The 18,956-nt window shown below is 40.7% G+C and overlaps 1 pseudogene; it reads right to left on the bottom strand.

Annotated features, from left to right (window-relative positions):
* Positions 1 to 2,652: 2,652 nt before the first annotated feature.
* The window catches only part of LOC116914997, a 166,408-nt pseudogene continuing 150,104 nt past the window's right edge, over positions 2,653 to 18,956 (bottom strand).

The following is an 18,956-nucleotide window of genomic DNA, read 5'->3' as shown; positions in this document are numbered from 1 at the left end:
TTTTCAACCATGAAGGGACAATCTCAACATATATAAATGTAATGTACCACATAAACACCCTCGAGGACAGAAACCACATGATTAGCTCTTTAGATGCAGAAAGACTTTTGACAAAATCCATCACCCCTTCATGATAAAAGTCCTGGGGAGAATCTAGAGATATGGAGGACATATTTCAACATAATAAAGTTCATATGACAAGCATATGGCCAACTTCGTACTAAGCATTCCTACTGAAAGTTCGAAGAATGTCTACCAAAATCATGAACAAGACAAGGACATGCCTGCTCAATCCAGTACTTGACATCTTCACTAGTGCAATAAGACCTTACAGAGATCAGGAAAACACAAACAGGAAAGGAAGATATGATTTCATGAAGAAAAGACCCTAAAGACTCCACTAGAATACTCCAACAGCAGATAAGCACTTTCAGCAAAGTAGCAGGACACAAAATTGGCACACAAAAATCTCTAGCTTTCCTATACACTAATGAGAAACATACTGAGAAAGAAATCAGAGAAACAGTAGCTTTCACAATGGATTCTAAATGTATTGGAATAAATATAATTCAAGTAAAAGACTTGTATATTAAAACATATGTTAAAAGTAATACCAGAATACAGAAAGATTTCCTATGTTAATAAATTGATAGAATAAATATCATGAAAATTCCCTTCCCATCCCACCAAAAGTAATTTACAAATTCAATGCAATCCCCATCAAAACTCTCAAGCTTTTCCTCAAAGAAGTTGAAAAAGTAAGCCAAAACTTCATGTCAACACAAAGAAACAAGAATAACTAAAACAACAGTGAAATGAAAAACCGCTGGAGGTAACACCATCCCTGATTTTAAGTTACACTGCAGACCTATAGAAATAGACATCTTGCTGCTGGTATAAAAGCACACACTTGGATCAATGGACTAGAATTAATGATATGGATATAAAACCATACGCCTCTCACTACCTGGTTTCTGAAAGAAAAGCCAAACATACACACTGGAGAAGAGCATCACATTCAATGAACGGTGCTAGTCAAACCAGATAGCTACATGTAAAAGAATAAAAATAGATTCATATCTGTCACACATAATGAATCTGGGTGAATATGGATAAGAAGGAGTTGGGAGTACATATAGTCAAGCTACAGTGTATGAAATTATCAAATTACCAAAGAATTAATAGAAATATTATTTAAAAACAAAATATCTCAATTTTGTATAGAACCATATGCACATGTCCACGTCATATAATAAACATGAGTAAATTCTACCACAGTATCACAAGAGCCCTGGCTAGAGAAATGGAGATGAGGTACAGCCCCAACCTCTGAGACTGTGCCTGGCCTGACCAGAGGCTGCTCAAGAAGTAGAGACTGAAAAAATGTACATGAAAAATGTTCTTCAGGTGAGGTAAACACACGAACACACATTTTATGGAAAACAGAAAACATCTCTGTGGACACAGTGAGTAAGACACAAACTGTAATCGAGAGTGGGTGGATGGAGAAACACGTGGTTACAGAAAACAAAAACCAGGTTTAACCAGGAAGTGGGCCTCAAAGAAGCAAGAGTAAAAACAACAGATTTCAGGCCTCGGTGAAGAGATGGAAATGGAATTTGTCTTCAGAATCAGAGCTTTTTAGACAAAATTATTTTTGAAATAAGTTGGTTTGTTTATGGGAGGGATTTTTGACTTTTAGAAGTAGTTTATTTCCCCATTCACAAACCTACAAACCTCTGACCACGATACAAGTCACCCCAACTTAAATAAAACCTTAGAGTCTTGAATCAGACATGATTCAAGAAAAAGGGATTTGAACGGCGAATGGGTGGGAGCTATGGGGAAGCGAGCAGATGAGTATCAGCAAGCAGGGGTGTGCGTTATTCTCAAGATGTTCATTAAAATCAGCAATAATCAGCATGTGTTCATCATATAAGTAATTATCCCTATTGGCACATTCAGAAATAAGATTATGTCTCACTTTCCTTTGTCTCTGTAGTAAAAATGCCAAAAGCATTTTCTTAAAAATTTGAAACCTGTCCCTTGTAGACTTGGTACAAGAAAGAGAATATGATTGCTAAAAGTTCCACACCAAATCTTCATAATGGGGCCAATTTTGGAGGGCATATTTTAAATTCAGGCTGGGTATTTGGGGATTGTATTATTATTATTGTTGTTGTTGTTGTTATTGTTATTATTATTATTATTATTATTATTATTATTTCTTCAAGTGTTTCTCATTTGTATGAATATATACCCAGCTTTCTACTACTTTAAACATCCTCAGAATTCATGATTTGCTTTTGGAATCATCGTTGCCTTTCAGTAGCCTCAGTGAGACCACCATCCTAGTTCAGGTAGGAGACCTCTCCCATTTCCCTTCAAACTTACTCTAGATCATGAAAGCATTGACCAAATCCCAGTATTAAAGTGATACAAACATGACTTTGTGGGAAGAGTGCCAAGGAATAATTAGGAATATTTCCATATGATCTTGGTACAAAAACATCCAGAAAACAGGAGATTCCATTTTGTATAAAATCCCTGACCTCAACTTAAATGACACAGATATGGAAGGGGCAAAGTCATACTTTAATCAGAGGTGAGATTTACTCCAGTACTAACCTTTGTACAGCCATATCAGTCTTCCTACAGGCCACCATCAGTCACTTTTGAGGTAGGTGCCGATGGCTTGAAGAGAGGCAAAGTCAAAATTTATTTTCAATCCCAAAGACTGTTGCAGCTGCCAATTTATAGCCCCTGAAATGGTCAGGATTGAGAGCGGGTGGAATAACACTGGATTTAGGAACAGACTCAGATCCCACTGGATTTACTCCTCCAGGATCGTAAAACCATGGCTGCAGCAATTCCTACGTCAGCAGGGTGATACCAAACTGGGGCAAGAGTTGGAGCACAAGCGCTAGCCTCTTTCCACAGTTGTGGGCCTTTCCCACAGCACCTTTCTGAAGCACCCTATCACAGCACTGTAAGTGGTTTGCTCAACCTTGGCAGCCACCTAGAAGACTTGATAACATCAGCAGGGGTTACTAAAGATGCTATAGGCATACCAACTACCCATCTTAAGAGCAGGCTTTTCAGGCTGCCCATCTATCTTCATTGCAAAGGCCAGTCTTCTTACAAAGGAAGTCTGTGCACCGTGAGCTTAGTGTGGGAAGTAGATGGCTGAGAACAAAATGTTCCACACAAAGCCTACTTTGGCGCCATTATAGAAGCCAAAGAACCCCAGATGTTGTACCATAGACTCCACTGACTCAGGTCTGTGGTAATCTCTCCAGCCTCTCACATGCAGATCTTTATGATTTCTAAAGAATTTGTAAAAATCAATGCTTTTTGTATAGCCTCCTGCAAAAATCTCGGCTGCAAGTGGGACTGAGACATCTCTGTGCTTAAATGTGTCCCTCACAATATCATTCACGATATGTCCTTCTCTGTGGCTTCCCAGTAACTGTGGCAGCAAACCTCTGTACAGTACAAAGAAACCGTGATAATGGAGCTGTTTTTATGCATGTACTCCTCCACAAAAGAGCCGGTTGATCATTGATTCTACATTCAAGTCTTTACAAGATCAATAGGATACACGGCAGTGTCTCTAACAGCTCCTGCAGTAGAAACCAGATCAAACCGGTGGACTGACACTGCAAGCTGCACAAACCTCGTCCTCTGAAGCTTTCTACTGCCTCAGAGCCCCAGTCAAGTTGAAAAGCCAAGTTCCTTCTTCCAGAGGAATGGTCTGTTCCAAGTCTCCTGAAGTCATTTGTCCTCTTGGCTCACATAAATCTGAGTTTTAAGATATCAACCTCCGTGGGTATATCCCAATCAAATGTATGAGCTGCTGGGGCAAACTTCTCCTTAGTCAACTCCACATCATTCCTGCTGCCAACCTGAGGGCTGTAGACATTTCTAATGAGTCCCACCTTGTTAAGAAGCAAATTCAATCCATTATAATAGAAAAAATAATTTAATGGAATACAGTATCTCTGGGTATTCTTTAACAAAAGGAGTCAGGACATGGGGGCAGACAGGGACCATGATGTCTTAAAAGTTAATGGCTGTGACTCTCTCCAGTTTGGGCATTGCCTCATTGGACAAAGGCTGTTTCTCATGCCCTAACTGTATTTCCAGCAAAAGCCCAGTGAACTCTGCATATGTAAGATGCCCATTTTTTTTCCCAAATTGTAAATCTCAGTGAAATGGAATATGTTGATGAACTATAGTCTGTCCAAAAATTTGCTTAACATCTTCAAAAGTAAGTTCTTCTTTACCAGCTTTTTCAAACAGCTACAAGGCCACCATAAACAAGACATCTGGGGAACACAGGACAGATGCAAATGCTACAGATATTAATGCATCCTTGGTTTGATCAACCACAGTGGATCTTAAAGGTCTTTGGGTTAGGCTCTTTCTCCAAAATACTCAGCTACCAAATGACGAAGTCATCAGGAGACATAAAAAATGCACCATCCTTCAATGTTTGCATGCATCAAAAATAATGTTCTAAGCTCAGCTGGATCTGATCTCTTGCTTAAAGCCAACTTGATATCTGCCCTGCATCTGCCTGGGTGTGGGTGGCTGAGGGACCTGTTCACAGTTTGTCTCAAACTGGGGACTCGCCATACACTTATCACCCCAACCTCTGCATGGGCAGTGATTCAGCCTGGCCTTTGAAATGCATTTTATGTATGTGACTAAGCATAAATGGCTTGAAAATAAAAGGTGCCGAGGTCTTTTGTTGTATTCTGGCTGGCAAGATTACATGGATGAAACCCAAAGTTTGGAGGAATGAACTAATCTAACCTTTGCCTACAGTTTGAATTAAGTTACTTTCCTTGTTGCTGAAACAAAATAACCAACAAAAAAAACACCTTTAAAAGGAAGCACTTATTCTGGTTTAAATTTGAGAGGTTGCACAGCTCATCCTGGCAGGAAGAACAAAGCTTCAAAAGAGTAAGGTTCACATTCACTGGCAACTAGAAAGCAGAGAGCAAAAGTGCTAATGAATTGTCTTTAATATAAATATCAGCAATGAATTAATCTAGAATTTCTTTACCTTCTAATAGTCACCAATAACCACACAGAGAAACCAAGGTTTATTTAAAACTGCACCTTAGTAGCTGAGCAGTTAAATGATCTACCTTAACTATCTTTGCTAATCTGTCTACCTCCCAGTCCCATCCAACAATAATTGCATATTATTATTGATCTGGCTCTTTGGGCTTCGGGTGTGTTTCTATAAGCTCTCTTCAGTTCCAAATCCTCCATCCTCTCGGCTTGTCTGACCTCCCTCTCTGCCTCTCTCCTTCCTCTGGTTGGCTGATGCCCCATTCTATTTTCTATTCTGCTCAATCATTGGGTGGTCAGCATTTGCTGAGTAGGTAACAGGTAAGAATTGTTTACACAAACTTGAGACAGGAAATTCTTGGTATAAGCATTACAGTGCTGTGCCTAGATTGAAACAATATACGGGGAAAGAGAAATCAGCATTTGAATAACACAAGGATAAACTTTACACAGTGTACAAAACATTATGCCTACAGAACAAAAAATTGGACAAGACTGTAAGGCTCAAAGCCCTACACACACTTGAAGCTCAAAGCCTTAATGACACACTTCCTCCCACATATTCCTCTTAAAGACTTCACAACCTTCCAATATAGTACTACCATTAGCTGGGGTGTAAGTGTGGATGGAGCATGGCACCATGGTACATTCAAACGCCAATACCCATTTAGGAATACAACAGCAAATCATTGTCCTACACCCCCATAGTGTTTGTTGTTGTTGCTGTTGCTGTTTGTTTGTTTTCTGGGTTTTTTGTTTTGTTGTTTTGTTTTGTTTTTTGCTCTCAGGTGAAGGGCCCTCTAGTCTTTCAACTATGGGCATTAAAAAAGAATAGTTTTATTCCTTCTCTTGATCCAAATCTCTCCATTTGCATCATTTTCCCTACTCTAACAATGACTGTATAGCCATCATTGGTTCAATATCTATATAATCCAAAGTGAGTCTGGGATACATTATTATTCACTGGAAGAAAATATAAAATATCTTCTAGTACTCCTCTGCTAGCTCAGGAATAAATGGAGAACTCAAGGTTTTCTTTACAGTTATGGTGACTTGACAGTATATAAAATCTCCTTGGAGATATCCCTCAGAGCATGTCTATAAAGGATATCCTAAATAAGATTTAGTGAGGTAGGAATGCCCATCTTAATGGTTGCACTATTCCACAGTCTGGAGTCCCATATAAATGTCATTTCTCTTTCTTCAGATAAAGGGATGACATACCCAAACTTTAAGAACACATGGTTTGGGCTCAGCCCAGAGCATTTCTATCTAACTATCCCTAAGTTTAGGCCTGGAAACTTCTAGCCTCCATACAACCTAATCTTCTGCAAACCCACTCCTTGAAGGCTTCAGCTTCCGGCCTCTGCCTGCTAACTTAAGCATAGGATGTTTCCACCTCTGAGATTTACTGATAATAAACACAACCTCTTTAGCTCTTTCTGAACTCTGGCTGACTGGTTCAACTCATCTATTTGACTCAAAACGCCTCTTCAAACTGACTGATACAAATTGGCTTCTCTTGGCTTTTGATCGAATTGCTCTGCCTGGAAAAACTACCCCTGAACTCCACAAACTGAACTGTACTGGCTGCACTGACAACACCAGCTGAAGGGAACCAAACAGAACGGACTGAACTCAATTGAGCACAACTGCACTCAGCTGAACTGCTCCGAACTGAACTGAACTCCTTCTCCCTCACAGCTTGTAAGTCACTACTCTTTCCGCTCTGTTCTCAGGAGAGTTGGGTATATTCTATCTCTGACTCATCCTATCAAATCTTCTCTGATCCATCCTTATCTATCCCTTTGTCTGCTCCTCAATTAGACTTCATTGTTTGAGATTAGAGACGTGTAGTAAAGGCGAGTGTGCATTCCAGTCAGAGAGATGGAAGGTGTGTACTCCACACGGATGGATTAAAGGTGTGTACCGAGGGTTTGCCTGCATTCCAGCCAGATGACACAGACCTAGGGCTTTGGATATGATCCCTTACCAGAGCAGTCACATTGCTAGATTAAAGTTTCTCCACAGTCTCAGGCTGTCGAAGGAGTAGAAAGCTGGCTGAGCGAGACCCTTCGTGACTCACTGCCTCCTGACTGCACATGTGCTGTGAACAGCTGCCCCTGGCTCCCGCATCCACAAACTGTGAAGCCAAACTAAACTTTCCGTCTTTAAGTTGCTCTGGTCAGGAATTTTATCACAGCAGTAAAAGAAGGAGCCAAAATAGCACTTGTTCATGTTATCATCTCATTTTAAGTCAAGCCCAGACCCAGAGAATGCCTTTTCCTTATTGATCTAGGATGTTCTGTCTTCAGCTAAGCTATTACATTAGCTTCTATTCTGGACCAAAGATAATCCTCCTCTGATTTCTGAACACCTTTGTCCCTTGGGTAAACACACACACACACACACACACACACACACACACACACACACACACACACACAAGAACTTAAATCCAAATGTGTCTATTTTCTTGCAAGGTTCCTTCCTCTAGTGTCTTGTCAGCATCCTGGTTCTGTCCTGGGCTGTCAGATTTGCTCCCTCATGTCCAACCTGTAAAACTGTGTTTTTTTTTCTCATTTAATTTTGCTTGCCTTGGTCACAGAGCCTCAGGAAAACTATGTCAACATCTTACTTTCCGTCAGAATAGCAAAGTTCTTATGAAATATAAAAGAATGCATCAGAGGGTACAATACTTGCTATGCAAGCATGAGGACCTGAGTTCAGGACCCTAATACCAAGTTTTAAAAGCCAGGTGGAGTCGTGCATGTCTATAACCCTAATGCAGAATGACCAGGGGCAGAGGATAAGAAATAGACTCCCTGGGCTTGCTAGCCAGCCTGTGTAGTCAACCAGTGATCACTGGGTTCAATGAGAGACCTTGCCTCAAAAGATAAGATAGTGAAAGACAACCAACAGGAACCTACGGCTTCTCTGTGCCTGCCCCTCCCCCACACAAAAATTACATCAGAAAAGGAATGGCTCCAGTAAGAGAACTGAGGGCTGCAGAGAATGAGAAGAGGCAGGCTTACTCTTTCCTGAACATACTTGATCTTTGTTTTGTACCATGTGAACAAATAAACAAAACTATAGAAACCGGAAAACTGGTGCAGAATCTTCACAGCTAGTTCTGTGGCCATCTCACCTTTTTCATAGATTAACAAAATTCTTATTTGGAAATCTCTCTGAATCACCCACTGTAACTGTTATGGCCTAGTCAAAACTATGTCCTGATGGAAACACAGCCTTGCCTTTTCCCTTAAGAAATAATCTCTTTTGGGCAGGATTAGCTACAGGACCACCCCAGAGACAGGATCGCCCTCAGCTACAGTAGCACCTGGCTGCAGGGCAACCCTAGCTCTAAGATCACCCCACTGCAGGGCAACCCCATCACAGAAATACTCCTAGAAAAACTGCTAGACTTTAAGGCAATGTGCTTTTCCTTCTCAGAACTCCTAATGCGGTCCCAAGGAGCCAGGAGAGTCTCCTGAATTCTAGTCCTATCCCTTTCTCATTTTTGTTTGTTGTTGTGAAAGACCAGCGGGGTGGGAAGACTCCCATTCAAATCTCGAGACAACGCAACCACCAAGAACTCACGAGAAACCGGTCTTGATGTAATAAACAAAAGGTGTATTTGAGGAACCAGAGCTCTGGGGACGACACGTATCTCACACAGGAGACAGAGGAGTCGACCCCGAGCCCAATTAGGGGAAGGGATTTATAGGGAAAATTACATAGGTAGTTGGCAACAGTCACACAAAGCAATTTCATTGGTTTGTAACTTGGGCTCAGTTCAACTCTAGGCCACCCTCCTTCTGGGGCAAGCTGACCCATTTTTCTCAGAACTGTTGAGTCAGGCCTTATCGAGGTCAGATGGTTTGTGGTGGCTATAGCCAGGCTACATCCCCAAAATATGTTATGTTATTCTTTGCTGTGAGGTGCACTTGTCCTCACAGCAGGGTCAGTGGGGGATAGTTTAAAATCTTTATTCTTTCAGTTGTTGTTGTTGTTGTGGTGGTGGTGGTGGTGGTGGTGGTGGTGGTGGTGGTGGTGGTGGTGGTGGTGGTGACGGTGGTGGTGGTGACGGTGGTGGTGGTGGTGGTGGTGGTGGTGGTGGTGGTGGTGGTTTGTTATTGTTAGTATTGTTTGCCAGAGCCTAAGTATGCTTTTACATTTCCCAGTACTTTTGGCTTCTTAGTCTCTTTCCAAAGCTCCCCTCTGTACCATGTGGCTAACTTTTATATCTGCTTATCTAAATGCCATAGGTTTATACCACCCCTCCTTTCTGCTCCACTCCCTTCTTCCACTCTCAGCACCTGCGAGACACAGAGCTTAACTGTTCTCAGGTAGTGCTATTAAATTCAGCTGGAGATTTCATTTGAGTCCACTTTTAATCTATTTGTCTTTAATGAGATTAAATACTCCAAGAGGGATCCTGAGTTCCTAGGTTTTATAAGGGTGATTACACCAGGACTCCCCAAGATTTACAGTAACATGTGTTTTCTGCCTTTTACAGGCAGAGGAAACAAGCATGCGCCTGCATTTCTGGGCAGCATCAGAACGCTCAGACTTCATCATGGTAAAGAAAAAACTGGTGTTAGCTGATCTTATGTGATGCTTCATGTTACCATTTCACTAACCCTAACAGAAAACACAAGTCCTCAGTCTTTCAAAATGGCTAGTACCTACATTCTGTAAATAAGGGACCAAAGCCTAGAAAGAATGAGTTACCTTCTTTAAGCCATGTAGACCAAAAGTATTGGAGCTGAGGACCAGAACTAAATAAAAAATGGCTTGAAGATCCTTAATGATTTATTTAGTTTCATTTCATTTTGTTTTCCCAATGTGTAACAGTAACAAGAGTTGACTGTTAAAGCAGAAGAATATGTTCTCATAGTGCAACTTTTATGGAGGTTTTCATTTTCTCACATGTTAGTGATTCTCACGTTCTTCCAGAACTGCTGGTACTGAGGCTGGGTGAGTCCCCTGAGAGGAGGGAGGAGCCATCCTGAACTTCTTAAGATGTAGCAGCATCCTTAGCTTGTCCTGCTATAGCACCTAAGTATGAGTAAACCAAGTTTAGACAACCTCAGCTTTCTGGGTTATAGCCATGAAGGGGAAGAGTATTTATGTCTATTTTCTAAATAAATCATTAACTAGTTTGATATAGAAATTGTGCGATTAATAACGAAAAGCAAGTGTTACCCTGAGAATTACGAGGAACAGGTAGCAACATTTTCCTTGGAGTGACTTGCTCAGCTGGCAGATGCTGGACAATACCATCAAGAAACTAGGAGCTCTCCAAATGGTTACTTAAAATTCTTGTCCCGGGAGAAGATGCCGAGAGCAATGGCTTTGCAGACTCTTCTCAGAGAAAGTCCTCCCTAGACGATGGCTGATCTCATCAGTGGTTCCTCCAGTCAGCAGTGGCCCCAGGAGGCTCTTACAAGCTGTCTAAGGCAGCTGGCCCTGGGACTCTGGAGCCTCATGCTGTTCAGAGAACCGCTCCTCCAAGACTGGAAATAGGAAGTCTCTCATGCCTTCATTAACAGTCAGTACCTGAAGCCTTCTGTTGGAAGCCACAGGGAGCATCACAGAGGTGTATCCAGAATAAGTATTTCAGAGTTCCCAAAGTTGTTTAGATTCTTTGAAGCCACTAGTTACCATATCACCTCAGAGTGTATATAGCACAGCTCGTTGTCTCCGTTAGCTCCCTTCATCTCCACAGATATTATTCAGCCCAGAGAAAGATTTTTCCCATGCTGCCCCAGCTGTTGCTCTGACTGTATTTAAGACACCTACCAATAACCCTCAATCTTTACCTTCCCATAAGGCACAATGACATATAGACAAAGTATAAAATTATCCCTGGATAATATCTTCAACTGTTAGATGAACACTCAAGAACTCTGCAGCCTAAAGTCCTCGCTGAGACAAAACCAACCTTCACTACTTGAGGGAAGTTGAACACATAGAACAAAAAGCTCTAGCAAGATTCCAAGGACTTAGAGTATCACTTTGCATTAAAAGCCATACAACAGTGCAGGAGTCTAGAGAGATGGATCAGTGGGTAAAATCACTTTGCCGTATCAGAATCAAGGTCTGAGTTCAAATCCCTAACCTGCTTGTAAAATGTCAGGCATGGCTGACTACACCTATCCACTTAGTATTGAAGGAAGGAGACAGGTAGACCCCAGCCTAACTTCCTTAAAGAGTGGGCATCTGATTAAGTGGGAGATTCTGACTCAAGGCAATAAGAAGACTACAGTAGAGGAAAATCTCCGATGTTTTACTCTGGTCTTGGCATAATGTGGTTATACAATGTACCATACATCATACACACACACACATGTTGCATGTAATTATTGAAAAACAATCTATGCTATCGCCAGCTGCAGCAGCGGTCTCCCTGCCCCATGACTATCCCCAAGCAGTGGTCTGCCCAATTTCCAGAGGTTTGCTTGCCACTGAACCACCTCATTCCCAGTCATCCATCCCCTGCAGCTAGTCTGCAAGACTCTCTCTAAATCTGAGTCCCATATAAAAAAATCTCCAGAGGCTTATAATTTATGACAGTAAATTCTCAACCCCCAAAATGCCCACACAAAGAACTCAAAACTCAATTGATATTGATACAAGCTGCCCGCCTAGATTGGAAAAATTACCCTGTACTATTCTCTTGCTCTTCTGTGATATCCATAGCTACCTGTGGCTATTTCAAGCCACGTGGACCTGGTTTGTCTTCCTGTCCTATAGATTCTATTTTGTCTCTCCCTCTCCCTCCTTCTACCTCTCTCTAACACTCTCAGTCCGCCTTCTTTTTCCACTGCCCAATCACAGGCTCTGGCCTTATGTCTCCCTTGCCCTCCCTGCTTACAGACTGCACACACACACACACTCACACACACACACACACACACACACACACACACACACACACACACACACACACACACACACACACACACACACACTCACACACACACCACACACACACTCACACTCACACACACACACACACACCACACACACACACACACACACACACACACACACACACACACTCACACACATACACACACACACACACACACACCTGCACTCACACACACACACACACACACACCACACACACACACACACACACACACACACACACACACACACACACACACGCACACCCACACACACCACCACACACAACCACATCACCACACACACACCACACACTACCCCACACCACCACACCACAGCCACACACACATACAACACACCACCGCACACCACACACACATCACACACCAACACACACCAGCACACACACACACACACACACACACCACCACCCACTCCAACACACACCACCACACACACACTCACCTCCACACCACTCACCACAGACACACACCACACACACACACACACACACACACACACACACACACACACACACACACACACGTGCATCATGTACTACTCAACAAACAGTATTGTGACTAAGACAAGAGAAAACCTCCAATTACTGTAACTGCACACAAAGTGAGCTTGAAGCAATGTGATCACCTTAAAGACACAGGAAACACAGAGCCAACTCCAGCACTTGGCCAAACATTGGCCTGAATCCCTTTTGAAAGTAGAAGTACAATAAAATTTGAAATAAGTTAAATCTATCCACTTTAGAAAATAGTTTGGCGGCCCCACAAATAGGAAAGAGGCTCTTATGATCTGACCCCATCTTAAGCTTATACTCAAGAGACGTGAAATATGTCCCCTCAAAAACTGACACATATTCATAACAGCATAACCCATAATAGCAAAGGATGGAAATAGTCAAATCCCCACCAATAATAAAGTGGACCAAAAGAGCGAATATAGCTTGGTCTTTAAGGGGTTATTATATAGCCACGCATAAAGAAAGTTCTACAACCTACAATGTAGAACTCCATTGTACAATGTGGATGAGCTTTGAGAGAATCTTACAATGACTGAAAGAAATAAATCACAAAATTATATTTATGCTATTGTATCCATTGTAAATAAATTATATAAACATATATTGTTACATATATTGTAACAAATAGTTACATTTATGCAAAATGTACAGTGCTGAGTTTACAGAAAATTGATTAGTGATTGCCAAAATCTGATGAATAGATTAATGAGAAGTGACTGTTAATTGGTCTGAGATTGCTTTTCAGGATTATAAAAATGTCTTGAAATTTATTCTGATTATGGTTTCAACACTCCACCGATATATTTAAAACTTCAAATTATACAGCAACTTCAAAATGTCTTCAAATGCATCAAGATTAGCACAAATTTCAGGTGCCCGTGGGGCAGCCAGGAAAGAACATTTTTCTTGAGAACTTGAAAAATATCTTGAAATTTGTACTGTGAATTTGAGGTATTAACTTAGCCATCATCAAATGTCAATGAGCCGTCTTTAATTTGAAGGCCTTTGCTTATCAGATGTTTTGAGAGTAAGTTTGCAGTTTTCTTTTTTAACAAGTCTGAACCTCACTGAAGATGATTTTATAGACAACTGTCAGATGGGTCCAGATGAGCAGCTTCACAATTTGTCATTAAAGAAATATTGTGTTAAATGAGACCAAATTAATCATTTCTATAAAAAAAATTTACTTCAAACTAGCAAGTCTGGATATGTTTTTAAAGGCAGAGCCTTTTTATCTCAGGCCAGCCTCAAACTCACTGTTCTGCTCCAGGGTCACCTTCAACTTGATTCCCTCCCTCCACCTCTGAAGTGCTGAGCAAGTCCTCGTCTTTGGTGTTTGAGATCAGCCCTCTGCCAAGTGATCTTAAACATGAGCCCCTGAAACATCTTAAAGTATTCACTTTTTTCTTCTTAGGTAATAGCTTGATTCTCAGTGTTTCAACTGAAAACTACATCATTCTTTGAGGGCATACATTTTGTTTTTGAAACATATTCAGAGAATGGTATTTCATTCCCCTTCAGACAATGTGGTAAACTTAAGGTAAACAACAGAAGAAAATAATCTATTTTAGTTCTTTTAATCTCTGAAGACATCAATACAAGGAGTGTAAATAAGATCGCAACCTCCATTAAAGAAAAACTCACTTGTAACTAGTTAAAAGTTGTCTTACCTTTGATTTTGCATTTACTTGTTTGTTTGCTTGCCTTGCAAGTTAGTTGATGGGTCAGTTAGTTGGTTGACTTTGGAGACAGTGTCTTTCTATGTAGCCCAGGGACTTGCTTTGTGCTCTGGATCCTCCTCCTGCTTCACTTTGTCAAGAACTAGGATCACAAGCAGGTATCACCAGGGTCTTCCTAGCTTTTAGCCCTAAAATAGAAATTCAAAATGCATGTGCCTCAATAGAAGTATGAAATCATTGCTCCCAGTGTAACAAGAAATAATGGGCAAAATAATAGAGTAGAAATCAAATTGACCTCTTTCATTTCTGACGGTTTCCCTATCAGCATAATTGTTTTGTGTTTGAACAGTGTTTCTCAATTATGCAGGTAAGCACGTGGCAAACTAAGGGTCCTATGTTGCTGCATCTTCTGTTGGTGTGATGCCTGTTAATTCACTCTCATCTCATAAGTTTATTTCAGTAAGGTGTGCCCTATCCTCTATAAGAGGTGTGAATTGAGATCAAAATACCAATCTGTTTCAGCATCCACTGCAAAGCAGTCACGCAAGAGATCAAACACAAATAAGTTGTCCCCGTGTGTTCTTTTATGTAAAGGATGCGGAGTGGGTTTTCTCCTTCAGGAAACAGATGAGAGATTTAAAACTTGAAAAAGAAAAAGGAAAATTGCACATATGGACAAGAATAAAATGACTGGAAAAAGAAAAAAGGAAAGAAAAAAAAAAGAACCAGGGGAAAGCTAGATTGTCATTCAAGTCTCCTTGCTAAATAGAAGATCAAACCCTGGGCTTCTCCATTCGGCTTCATCCTGTTCCCTTTTATGTCATTCAGAGAACACAGGAAGCAATTAAACCCAGGGCTGCTATAGCCACAAAGGTTCTGGATGGCCTGGCACTCAGAGCATCAGAAAGAAATGACTTCAGCACAGTGGGTAGATTTTCTTTTCAGGTGTCACTTAGCCTGGAAGCTCTTCTTTCCCTGCCAAAAAGCCAGGTCTATCCGTAATGACTTCTTATACTGCCAGGCAAAGACAAGAGAACACAAAGCCAAGAGAAATTTCAAAGAGAAAGAAAAGCCCTATCTAGTAACCAGCAATGGGGATGGCATTCTCTAAGCCTGCACTGAAGGAGAATAAACCTTTGGTCATAAATTAGGACCCCGGGGAATTAGAGCTATAGAGCTCAGTTGAGAAAGATTTTATAATAATTAACAGCGGGGTGCTGCAACAGAGAAAGAATCAAACCCCCTCTGTCGTGATAAATGTTCTAATAGAGAAATGTAGGGCACAGAAAAGTAAGCAACATAGGATTTGGGGACAGACCCACCTGCCATGCCCCCAGGCTCAGCAAAACCTCTGTCTGCCTGGCACAGCTGCAGTGAGATTGTCCAGCTTTCAAGAATATAGAGAAATAGCCAGGGTGAGCTAAGAGGAAGAAGAATTCGTCACTTTGTTCTCAGTGAACACAACCTCTGAGAGATGTATACATTCACACAACTCATTTAAGAAAGATAAATGCTGCAAAAATATGATTCAGCACATTTTCCACTAATGCAAAGACAATAAGAAGTGAAAACTTGGATATTTATATCAGTTTAGAGACACCTAAACATAAGCGCATATGTGGGAGAAGAGACACATTTTCTGAAGTACAACTTGTAGCACATGTGTGTGTGGCTGACTGATAAACTAAACTGTGTTCCTCACACCTTGCCGTTGGTACTAACAGTCTTGCATCACTCCGCCTATGCTGTCTGTATGACTTCGAAACCACAGTCGTATCGCTATAGAATAACAAGGACAAGAGGCCATTCCTCTGTAAGAATCTGTATAACAGGCAATGTTTCCTAAAGAAATGCATTCCAGTGTGCCCAATCCTACATAGCATCCGCGCCCCTAGGAGAGAGACCCAAAATGGGTCCCTGTAGAGATCTTGATACCTTTGCTCTACACATGAACTTGGCCCAGGTCAAACCATACACAACTTCTCTCACATCATACTCTCAAAGCATGAGACATTTCAGGTGGCTTGTATTTGTTTTTGTAGTTAAATGACACACTAGCATTGGGATCTTAAAGCTGAAGTTGTAAACTGTCACTATAAAAATAATCATGGCCACATGAAATTTGCTATATATCTGATATATAAGTTGGGATTTATAATAACTAAGTTCCGCATGCATGTTCTTGTACCACTCACATGCACAGTGACATGGGACCAGAAGAGGTCATCAGATGCCCTGGAACTGGAGTTACAGAATGTTCTTACCTACCATGTGGATGCTGGGAAGAGAAGCCAGGTCTTGTGAGGGAGCATCCAGTGCTCCTTTTCATTGAGTCATCTCCCAGTGCACTACTAACTTCTTTCTAACGACAAGGAATGGAACTTAGCATGACTTTCCATATGTATACAAGGATCCAGGCCTAGTAGTAGTTCCTATGAATCCAAAGTACCTGTGCTCAAAATAACAGGAAATAACAAAAGCATACTTCCTACCCATTTCTGTTTTAATTTAAACTATAACAATATTATATTGCTTCAGTTAAACAGTGCTTCGGGTTATAGTGTAATTTCTCTATGTGTTTCAGGCTCTGAATTAAAGAAAGAAAGAAAGAAAGAAAGAAAGAAAGAAAGAAAGAAAGAAAGAAAGAAAGAAAGAAAGAAAGAAAGAAGAAACCTTAAGGAGACTCAGCGGATTTTAGCTATTGGCAGTTATTTCTTTGTGTATGTTGTTGTTCTGTTCCCTGCCAAGAATCATAAAATGGCTCTTCTGGTGTTTAGCTAAGTCTTGCTTGTGCTTCTGCAGTCTGGAAGTCCTGACCACACTGTTCTAATGAACTACATGTAAGGGATTCAGTAAATATTAGTCATATCTGAGCTAAGGCAAAAATGAAGTAGACAGGCGATAGTGATCATGGTGAGAGTTAAAAGGAAATTTCATGGGCCAAACATGTCATATCAAGAAACTGTAGTAAATTTCTATCTTTAAAAGGTCAAGGTTTCCCCCTAGGTATAGCAAATTTCATTTGTTGTGTATCTAAAACATAACAGTAGTACCAAGCCAGACACTGTCAAGTGCTTGTTAACTATATGTGGCTTAATTACACTAAAAAGCTGATAAATTTTCTAGCCAACTCTGTTTTTCTTATATGCTTCCTTTCCAGCTTTTAATATCGATTCATCATTTCTAGTCACCAGTCACCAGCGCAGCCCTAAGTGCCACATACATATTATATCATGCAACCCTTATGACTCCTTAAATCAATCCTTATCTCTATGCTATCGGTAAAAATGAACACATGAGAAAGGTAAACCCTTTGAAAAGATCACCCAACTGATCTTAGAGAACTGAGTGTGAAACCCCCCAGTCTAGGTGCAGAGTCTAAGCTCTCCCCACAAGCTTCTCACGTCTTCTCTGACCTTCAAATAAGGCACAAGTCTCAGAAGAGAGTGGACTTTCTTAACTCGCCTTCTCTCAAAAAATATTCTTCTCTTTCCCAGAATATAGAAAAACAAAAGAAGAAACAAAAATTTACTACCATGAAAGATATCCCAAGACAAGCCCAATTGTTTTACGACATCGCTTTGTCTTAGTCTTGTCCACTAAAGCCAGACAGACAGTAATTCCTGGGGCCTCTGTGCCTCAATTCTCAGCCCTGCATAAGCCCAGATTTATGACTGCAACATCAAAAGTGTTTCTTGAACAGAAGCAACTGTGTTTCCTCTCCCCCTAGGAACATTTGGATGTTCTGATTACAACAGTGTGGACCTACCCGTGGAGATGAGGGATATTTTCAATATACTGCTACACATGAGATACCACCCCCAAATAAAATAGCTGTGTAACATGTCAACAGCAGCATTGCTGAGGACCTCTAACTTTCAATGCTCACCTCCACGAGTGCTCATGACTGCAGCACTGTCTTGATTCACTTGTGGCTTCCCCAGCCACGTCGCACGCCTTCATGTGGGTGACATAGTTTTGAGGTCTAAATCTTTGAAAAGTCCCTGGAATTTGTTTTTAATTCAGCTACATTTGTAACCTAATTTTTCCAATATCTAAGAAAGAATTCTTTGACAAGGTGACATTGTGGAATTAAAATGAAAACAATTTGCATTTATTTCCTGTCATAAACAGACATAGATTTGGCAACCATCAAAGAGTGTCACTTTCAACCATCAATGCCTAAGACAATTTTTTTAATTACAAGAATACATTTGTTTCACACTGTGATTTTGGAATACATATTGTCATGGTAAGTCTGAATACAAACCATGTTCATCAACTTTAAAAAGGTTACAAAGAGGATTTTTGCCTTCATAGAAAGAAAAAGGAATTTTTCTGTAGAATATAGCTTGTCGAAATGCCCTTGACAACAAAACAATTTTAGGATTTTCTCATTTTTTTGTACTATTTAGGAGTACAAAGAAGTCAGGAATGGACATAAATCAAAACAATTTCTTTTTAACATTATGGATCATACACAAAATGCTGCCACTAAAGCTCCAGCAGTGTGATGGGTGGCCTCCATCATTCTTGCTACCCAGTCTACCCATTAACTAATATGTCACCAACTCGCATTTTTGTGAAAAAGCCTGAGCCCTCTTGGACTGGAGTTTCAAATAAAGAAAATTGACATTCACAGGAAGAGATATATTAAACTGCCTGTTTAGTTTTATGCTTTAACCAATGATGCTAACCAACATCACTCCAAAGGCTTCTAAAGTACGTGGACTTCTAGA

Source organism: Rattus rattus, chromosome 13, assembly GCF_011064425.1.
Source record: "Rattus rattus isolate New Zealand chromosome 13, Rrattus_CSIRO_v1, whole genome shotgun sequence".
In the NCBI taxonomy this organism is placed as follows: Eukaryota; Metazoa; Chordata; class Mammalia; order Rodentia; family Muridae; genus Rattus; species Rattus rattus.
This window is presented reverse-complemented; position numbering and strand designations above follow the sequence as displayed.